At 42.2% G+C, this 9,268-nt stretch overlaps 1 protein-coding gene across 1 annotated transcript in view; it reads right to left on the minus strand.

Moving 5' to 3' along the window:
• The window catches only part of CLS (cardiolipin synthase), a 189,203-nt gene extending 180,550 nt beyond the window's left edge, over positions 1-8,653 (minus strand). The window contains exon 1 of the mRNA XM_068359291.1: positions 8,503-8,653. The gene's annotated coding sequence lies outside the window, so the exon portion shown is untranslated. The remainder of the gene's footprint in view (positions 1-8,502) is intronic.
• Between the last annotated feature and the right edge of the window lie 615 nt (positions 8,654-9,268).

Consider the following 9,268-nt stretch of genomic DNA (forward strand, 5'->3'; position numbering starts at 1 on the left):
TCTTAATTCTATTTATTATGTTATTTTCCTTAGTAAAATAAATTTTTGAATATACTTACCCGATGATCATGTAGCTGTCAACTCTGTTGCCCGACAGAAATCTAAGGTCGGGATACGCCAGCGATCGCTATACAGGTGGGGGTGTACACAACAGCGCCATCTGTGAGCAGGTACTCAAGTACTTCTTGTCAACAAGAACTCAATTTTCTCCTCGGTCCACTGGTTCTCTATGGGGAGGAAGGGAGGGTCCTTAAATTCATGATCATCGGGTAAGTATATTCAAAAATTTATTTTACTAAGGAAAATAAAATTTTTCAATATTAATCTTACCCGATGATCATGTAGCTGATTCACACCCAGGGTGGTGGGTGGAGACCAGCATACATGTTAACATTAGAAGCTAAGTATCCCGTATTTCATTTTAGCAGTTATTCAAAATAACAAGCATAAAATAAATAAGTACCTGGTAAGGAAGACGACTTGAATAATTACTCTGCCTTTTTAAGTACGTCTTCCTTACTGAGCCTCGCGATCCTCATAGGATGCTGAGCGACTCCTAGGAGCTGAAGTATGAAGGGTTGCAACCCATACTAAAGGTCCTCATCAAAACCTCTAATCTAGGCGCTTCTCAAGAAATGATTTTGACCACCCGCCAAATCAAGTAGGATGCGAAAGGCTTCTTAGCCTTCCGGACAACCCAAAAATATTTCAAGAGAAAGATTAAAAAGGTTCTGGAATTAGGGAATTGTAGTGGTGGAGCCCCCACCACTACTGCACTCGTTGCTACGAATGGTCCCAGAGTGTAGCAGTTCTCGTAAAGAGACTGGACATTCTTAAGATAAAAGACGCGAACACTGATTTGCTTTTCCAATAGGTTGCGTCGAATATATTTTGCAGAGATCTATTTTGGTTAAAGGTCACGGAAGTTGTGACAGTTCTAACTTCGTGTGTCCTTACCTTCAGCCAAGCTTGGTCTTCCTCATTCAGAAGGGAATGAGCTTCTCGTATTAACAGTCTGATAAAATAGGATAAAGAATTCTCTGACATAGGCAAAGATGGATTCTTAACTGAACACCATAAAGCTTCAGACGGGCCTCGCAAAGGTTTTAAAGTAGAACTTAAGAGCTCTTACAGGACATATTACTCTTTCTAGTTCATTTCCAACCATACGATAAGTTTGGAATATCGAACGATATTGGTCGAGGCCGAGAAGGCAGGTCGTGTTTGGCTAGAAAACCAAGATGTAGAACATGTAGCCGTTTCGGATGAGAATCCGATGTTCTTGCTGAAGGCATGAATCTCACTGACTCTTTTAGCTGTGGTTAAGCATATCAGGAAAAGAGTCTTAAAGGTGAGATCTTTCAGGGAGGCTGATTGAAGTGGTTCGAACCTGTCTAACATAAGGAATCTTAGAACCACGTCTAAATTCCAACCAGGTGTAACCAAACGACGCTCCTTCGTGGTCTCAAAAGACTTAAGGAGGTCCTGTAGATCTTTATTGTTGGAAAGATCTAAGCCTCTGTGACGGAAGACTGATGCCAACATGCTTCTGTAACCCTTGATAGTGGGAGCTGAAAGAGATCGCTCTTTCCTCAGATATAAGAGGAAGTCAGCTATTTGAGTTACAGAGGTACTGGTCGAGGATACGGATACTGACTTGCACCAGTTTCGGAAGATTTCCCACTTCGATTGGTAGACTCTAAGGGTGGATGTTCTCCTTGCTCTAGCAATCGCTCTGGTTGCCTCCTTCGAAAAACCTCTAGTTCTCGAGAGTCTTTCGATACTCTGAAGGCAGTGAGACGAAGAGCGTGGAGGCCTTGGAGTACCTTCTTACGCGTGGCAGACGTAGCAGGTCCACCCTTAGGGGAAGAGTTCTGGGTACGTCAACTAGCCATCGAAGTACCTCGGTAAGTTATTCTCTCGCGGGCCAGAGGGAAGCAACTAGTGTCAACTTTGTCCCTTCGTGAGAGGCGAACTTCTGCAGTACCTTGTTGACAATCTAGAACGGAGGGAATGCATATAGATCTAGATGAGACCAATCTAGTATAAAGGCATCTAAAAGAACTACTGCTGGGTCCGGGATAGGTGAGCAAAGTATAGAGAGCCTCTTGGACATCGAGGTTGCGAAGAGATCTATGGTTGGCTGGCCCCAGGTGACCCAAAGTCTCTTGCATACATCCTTGTGGAGGGTCCAATATGTTGGAATTATTGTCCCTTCCTACTGAGACAATCTGCTAAGACATTCAAGTTGCCTTGGAAGAAACTTGTTACTAGCGAAAAGTCTAGACCTGTTGAACAGGAGAGGAGGTCACTTGCGAACTCGTACCATGTCAGAGAGTAGGTCCCTCCTTGCTAGGAGATGTACATCAAAGCAGGGAGTTGTCCGTGTTCACCTCCACTACTTTGCCTTGAAGGAGAGACCTGAAGCTTTTCCAGGTCAGACGTACTGCCAGAAGCTTCTTGCAGGTGAAATGCATTGTCCTTTGACTCGAGTTCCATAATCCCGAGCATTCCCTACCGCCTAAGGTCGCACCCCAGCCTACGTCCGATGCGTCTGAGAAGAGAACGTGGTTGGGAGTCTGAACAGTCAGGGGAAAACCCTATTAAAGGTTGATAAAGTCCTTTCATCAAGTTAGACCAGACTTATCTTCCGGAAACCGGGATCGAGACCGCTTCTAGCGTCTTGTCCTTTTCCAGTGAAGAGCTAGATGAAACCGAAGAGGACGGAGGTGTAGTCTTCCAAGTGACACCAATTGAACCACGGATGACAGTGTCCTAACCAGACTCAACCACAGCCTGACAGGGCCATGTTCCTTCTTCAGCATCTTCTGGATGGATAGCAGGGCTGGGGGTTGATCGTCTTGTTCAGCCATGTCCTCATCAGAGGGTTCCTCATCCGAAACTGATGAGGAAACGGCAACGGAGTGGGCAACGTCTGACTCGCTGAATCCGGTCGCACTGGTGGATGCGTGACGGAGCCGGACACAAGATCATGGTACTGCTGCACAGTCTGTGAACTGTCAACCATGGGGAAGCGAGGAAGTACAGCGACAACCCGAAACTGTCTAGACTGTCTGGGTTGTGCAGACAACCCCTTAACGGGTTGCTGAGGTTGCCGCACTGCGTCACAACAAGTCACCTCTGCAGGTTGTTGAACGTCTTCCCAGTGACACACTGAACGTCCACAACCACCTCCGAGAGTCGCTTAACGTCAACGTGCGACTGGCAATCGAAACTGGGTCGCACCGGTGGAGGAACCATCTCAACTGGCGGACGTGAGTAGGATACCTCAGCGTCAACAGGGCGTACAACCAACCGGTAGGAAGGTTGTTGGCAAGAAGGTTCTTCTCCGTAAAAAATCCTCTATCAAGGACTAAGCTTGGACTGCATGTCTTGCAACAAAGCCCAAGGTCTATGGGAGCAGGTGTGGCAACAGACGGGGTTAGCGACTGAAGCGGAACCATTTACCCTCCCTGGAAGCATGTTATGCTTTAATTAAAGTCCATAGGAGGCTAAGCAGCTTAAGGCTCCTCTCCAAATGACAGAGTCCTCAAGGGAATATCAGAAGGAGGGAGAACAGCACTTTCTCATCTACAGGAACCATGTCCGAGAAAAGCTAGGTTATCTCAGTGAGGGTTTCACTGGTGCATAAGCAGCAGACCAGAAGGCAACGTTATGAAACTGCTTGACAGTCTGTGAACTGTCAAAAACTGAACTGTCAACCCCAACAGGTGCGTGAGGACATACAGCACTGGTGTATTAGTAGCACACCAGAAGGCAACGTCATGTAACTGTTTGACAGTTTGTGAGTTGGCAACAACCAAAGCTGTGTGGGGAAGCCTCAACTCCTCACTGACAAGTTTGCTGCGGGCGAGTGGCGGTAACCACAGAGTGTTGCGGAGGCTGACACACCGTGTCAAAACACGGCAGCTTGTGGTAGCTCACGCACGGCAACGGAGTGCTCCGTGTGTCTGTGGGAGTCAGCATGCGTGGAGGAGCTCTCACAACAAGAGTGAGGGAGCAGGCAGTCATGCCGGGCGCACAACCGTGGCAGGCTGTAGGCCAAGGGGTGCATAGTCAACCTTCTCCGCAGTCGGAGTGTGGGAGCTGGCAACAACAAAAGCAGAGTGCTGGTGCGTGGGAGGGGCTGCGGTGGGTTGAGGAGCATGCGGTATGGTATGCTGAGCATGCTGTAAGGTATGCGGCTCATGCTGCATGGTATGCGGAGCATGCTGTAAGGTATGCAGAGCATGCTGCATGGGCTGCGGAGAAAGCCGCATAGTGCTGGAACCCGGCAGCTCTACAGAACCTTCCCACTGCTGATGCGGTAGCTCACGCATGTTAGCAGATGGTGCAGCAAGAACATGCGTCTGGCAGGGTGGACTGCGCATCGGTGGTGGAGCTCTCACGGGTGGAGGGTGGGAGCAGGCCGCCGCAGTATCTGCTGAGCGCACAACCTCGGCGGGTTGTAGGTTAACAGGTGCATTGTCAACCTTCCAGCACGATACTCCTGCATGAAGGAGCAAGCTGAGACTGTATAGTCTGCAGCATGGACCACTAGGGTCTATGAAAGACAACAACAAACGGAGCTACCGTCCGTTGTGACTGAGGGTCTAAAACAGCTGGTGCGGCAACAGACGGAGTTACTGCCTGTTGCGGAACCACCTTACCTCTCTTGGGAGGTGTGCAGTTGTCGTACTGCAGCGAGTCCGAACTGACCCAGTGGCTACACCTAGGCCGTTGGACTTGCGCGGAAGGGACCGACTTGCACTTAAAAGCTGCAAGATTTGGTCCATGGTTTCTGCGAGAAACCTCTTCCGCAGACGAGGAATAAATGGGCTCTCTCGTCTTTGTGTGGGTGGGGTGATCACGTCGGCAACGTGTGTAGATACACCCGAAACCACGGAGGGAAACGTTTGTTCGTCGATCAAGACCTGTGGAACCCATAAGTCCTTCGACATTACTTCTCCCCTGGGCTTGGGAGCTTGTAAGAGGTATCGGACTAGGTGAACAACTGGCACGAACAAACGAACCCTCGAACGCAACACTGTAACACTTTGCGCATATCACTTTATCTCTTTTGATTTTCTGTTTGCACTTATTACACTGAACTCAAAACTTTAAGTGGTTTGTACCTGAAACACGCAATCCTATCCTTCATTAAAAGGTAGTAATTGCGAAAACAGTATTACAATGTAACAGAAAAACATAATGAAAGATAAAGAATTCAGTGGCTGGAAAAGAGACTAAACACTAGATCAAATAAACTACGTTTAAAATCTCTCACCGCATAAAGCCTGGGAACAAGAATAAAACTCTAGAAACGTTTTACCTTCTTCCCCTATAGCGACTAGGGAGAAGAGCAAAAAATGAGAACAACGTTACCCGCTTGAACGAAACGTTTATCCTCCTCTCTCTCCCTCCGTCTCTATCTCTCTCTCTCTCTCTCTAGACTTAGAACCTGAGAGATGAGCCCAATTATATATATCGTTAAAACATATTATTTGTTAAAGGAAAAAAACTGAAAGGTTTCCCAAATAAAAAGTTCCTTTATTAGAATTAAAACCATTTAAGCTAAGAAAGAATGAACGAAACGCTAGAATCGGTTTACTCTTACTGCAACGTGAAACCGTGAATACTCTCTCTCTATCGTAACGATAGAGCGCAAGTTGAACGTTCTGAACGTCAACAACTGCGGAGACTAAACAAAACGTTAATTCAACTTTGAAAACAGTACGAGACTATCAAAGAAATTCTTTCAAATACATAAAAATTAAAATAGCATAAATTCTTAACAGGAAAAACGATATGACGGGCTCAATGTTAATTAACTTCGGTTCCAAGTAAGGACCGCCTACTATTAGGAAAGGTCGCATATAAACAAACATAAAAATTAATTTTATAAGTTTATAATAAATGGAAAGATAATCGAAGAGGCCTATAAATGGCGGAGAGATATAAAATAAATCTATAACTTTGTTAAAGTGAAAGAGAGTCTATACTCTCTTCGACACCAACACTTCCGTCTAAGGGAAGAGTCGGCCATTTAAAAGTGAAAGAGAGTCCATACTCTCTTCGTCACCATAATTAAATCAAATTAATTCCAAAAGCTTGCTAAGCTAATGATAAAGCTTCCTGAATAGCGAAGGCTAAACTCTAGAGCAAATACATCACCAAATCGTGAACAATAACTCCAGAATCAACAGCGTATCCAAGTAGGTCTAGCCGGTGGCACGACAGAGGAAAAATTGAGTTCTTGTTGACAAGAAGTACTTGAGTACCTGCTCACAGATGGCGCTGTTGTGTACACCCCCACCTGTATAGCGATCGCTGGCGTATCCCGACCGTAGATTTCTGTCGGGCAACAGAGTTGACAGCTGCATGATCATCGGGTAAGATTAATATTGAAAAAGCTATTTTTCTATCTCCTACTTGTTCAACTTTGCTTTAATCTCATCAAAACCAGATTTTCTTATAAAAGACCAAAATATTTCTTAGAATCCTCTCTAGCAATTGACAGTACATGTACTGTACCAAATATTACAGTATCTAAAACGGCTGAAAATGGAACGTAAAAATGGAACGTCCATATTGTGAAATTTTTTTTACGCTTAAAAAATAAAACATTATAGCCATTATAAAAGAATAACAGACGGATGCATACTGTACATTTAAAAAAGTAAATAATATACTTATAGCTAATGTGTAAAACATAGCTATCCATGCACCACAAAAATATATATTTTGTATCTCATTTTATGACTAAATTAGATATATCATTGACGTAATTTCATGGAATTGGAAGGATAATTAATCCGAGCCTTTATAGTTGGTTGGGACAGACCAAGTCAGTTCGGTAATTAAAATGTGGGTAGATTTATTATAGCACAATATAATGAAGAAAATAAGGAGTGTTCCTAGTGTATATAGATACTTTAAATTGTTTTGATGCAAATAATTGGGGAAAACATATTTTTCAAAATTTTGAAATTCCTAAAGTTTTAAAAGGGAAGCAAACACAATTACATCACATAACCCAAGGTTCTCCACCTAACCTAACCTGCTGGAGGGGCTACGCTGCTGTATCCTTAGCTTAACCCTGTGTTTGTTTCCTAACCAGTTTCACTACTGGCATGGCAAGACTACATGATAATATTTAATAAATCGTAAAACTAACTTCGGAATGTTGTATTTCACTTTACTTTAAGGGTGGCTTTCCTGGTCCAACCCACTACAAGACCTACTAGATCAGTTTATTGTATCACGCAGCATATTATGTGTTTATTGTCAAGTCAGACAAGATAAAAAACGGTTCTATTGTAGTTTATTACAGGGTAATGTAACCTAGGGAAAAAACTACTTTTTTCTATAGAAAAAAGTCTGTTCTCTTCGAAAATGACACTCGTTCCTGTTGGAAATGAATAGTTTCAGAAATATATATATATATATATATATATATATATATATATATATATATATATATATATATATATCCACCAATAATGGGGGACCCCCAGAGGGAACTTTGGGTTTTGGGTAGGGAAAACATACTGAGGAAACGGTATATACAGTAATGGTAAAACAAGCCTTTTCTTCTCTATACATTACCTTCTTGGCTGTATAATAAACCAATAAAAACTTATCAAGCCAGTGGTGGAACAAGAACCATTATATTTAGCGTTGGTCATGTTAGCGTAACATTGCTAATGTTAGCGTGCGCAGCTCGACATTACCGCTTGCCAGTACATATGAGCTTGATGCTTTTGTTTTCTGGCGAGCGAAGCGAGCCCGCGACGGAACAAGAGCCATTATATTTAAACATTTAAACAGGAAATGTATGTTTTCCTCTAGTAAATAATGTGATTTAACCGGTTTCACCTTCATTTCAACCGCAACAACAACAACAAGTTCGGCTACTTGAAGTTAGTCGAACTGGTTGTTCTGTTTGTTTTTGGTTGAAATGAAGGTCAAATTTGGTTAAATCACATTATTTGCTACAGGAAAACATATATTTTCTGTTCGAAATGATACCATGTAGACTTGTAAAACTTTACCTAAAAACATTCTCCTTAAATGGAAAATTGATTTGACAATAAAAAAGTTTATGCCTGTCCCAACCAACTACATATATCCAAGATAACCATTAATGTGGGTTGCATATGGGAAAGAATTGCATAAATTTCAGAGGATTTGGGTATTTTAGGCGACTTCCAAGTTGATTCATTCCTATTAACGGCTAGGCAGTAAGCTTAACCTTAAAGAGGGAAAAGGTGATGAGAAACAGTCTGAAAATATATATGGCTGATATATTTGCAGCAAAATAAACTAATTGTGGTAGCACTATTCCTTTAGGCTAAACTCTAAGATGATACATATGTAGAATGACCTATAAAACGCATAACCACGGAGGATCTGGACTTAAAGTAAGATAGGTCATGGTAAAACATTTTTTTCTTTGTGCCTATTTCAATAAACAATTAACAATAGTCTGTAGATAATTACCTTTAAATGAATTTGATCCTATTTATCAAAGTACATTATGGATATTGTGAATAGCGAACACGAAGCCTTGCTGAAGTTTTGCGAAGTTTGCAAATTAGCAACTCAGCAACTGTCAAATTATGTTTACTTTGCAAGGAATGCGCCAAGAGGCAGCCATTTGTTCGATGAACTAAGTTTGTGTTATTTAAGGGGAGCTATAGATAACATTTAAAAATAATGTTTCTTATATAAAACAAAGTTTCTTAACAAAGTATGTTTGCTAAATTACAACTTACAAAAAAAATCAGATAAAATCGTAATTCTATCTTTAAATAAAACTTAATTTTATCTTCAATATTACCTGCGAGAACATAAGTCTACATGTTCTTAAAGTTCTTGTTTACTTATTCATATAAATAATTATGATCTACAAATTCTTGTTAACTTCATCACTTTGAATAAAGAAATTTTCTAATACCAACTTGTTAGAAGTTCGTTTTACCTAAGCATGAGAATTCTGAGGTAGCTGTCCACAACTAAGACAGCAAAAACTATCAAAGGAAAGTTAGTATGGTTAGTTCGTAATTGTCCAGCATTTCATTGGGGTAGCTGGGACGGAGCCGGAACAGAGCCTGAGAATGAGATGTCTATAGACCTGACAAAGCTAGAGTAGGCCATAAATTATTGTTAATCCTACGTGTGGAGTGCTTCGGCCTCTGGACAGTAAATTTCCCTTTTGTATTTGAGAGTGATGGTTAGTGAATTGTGACAGTAAAGTATTAGCAGG

This window comes from Palaemon carinicauda, chromosome 35 (genome assembly GCF_036898095.1).
Source record: "Palaemon carinicauda isolate YSFRI2023 chromosome 35, ASM3689809v2, whole genome shotgun sequence".
NCBI lineage: Eukaryota > Metazoa > Arthropoda > Malacostraca > Decapoda > Palaemonidae > Palaemon > Palaemon carinicauda.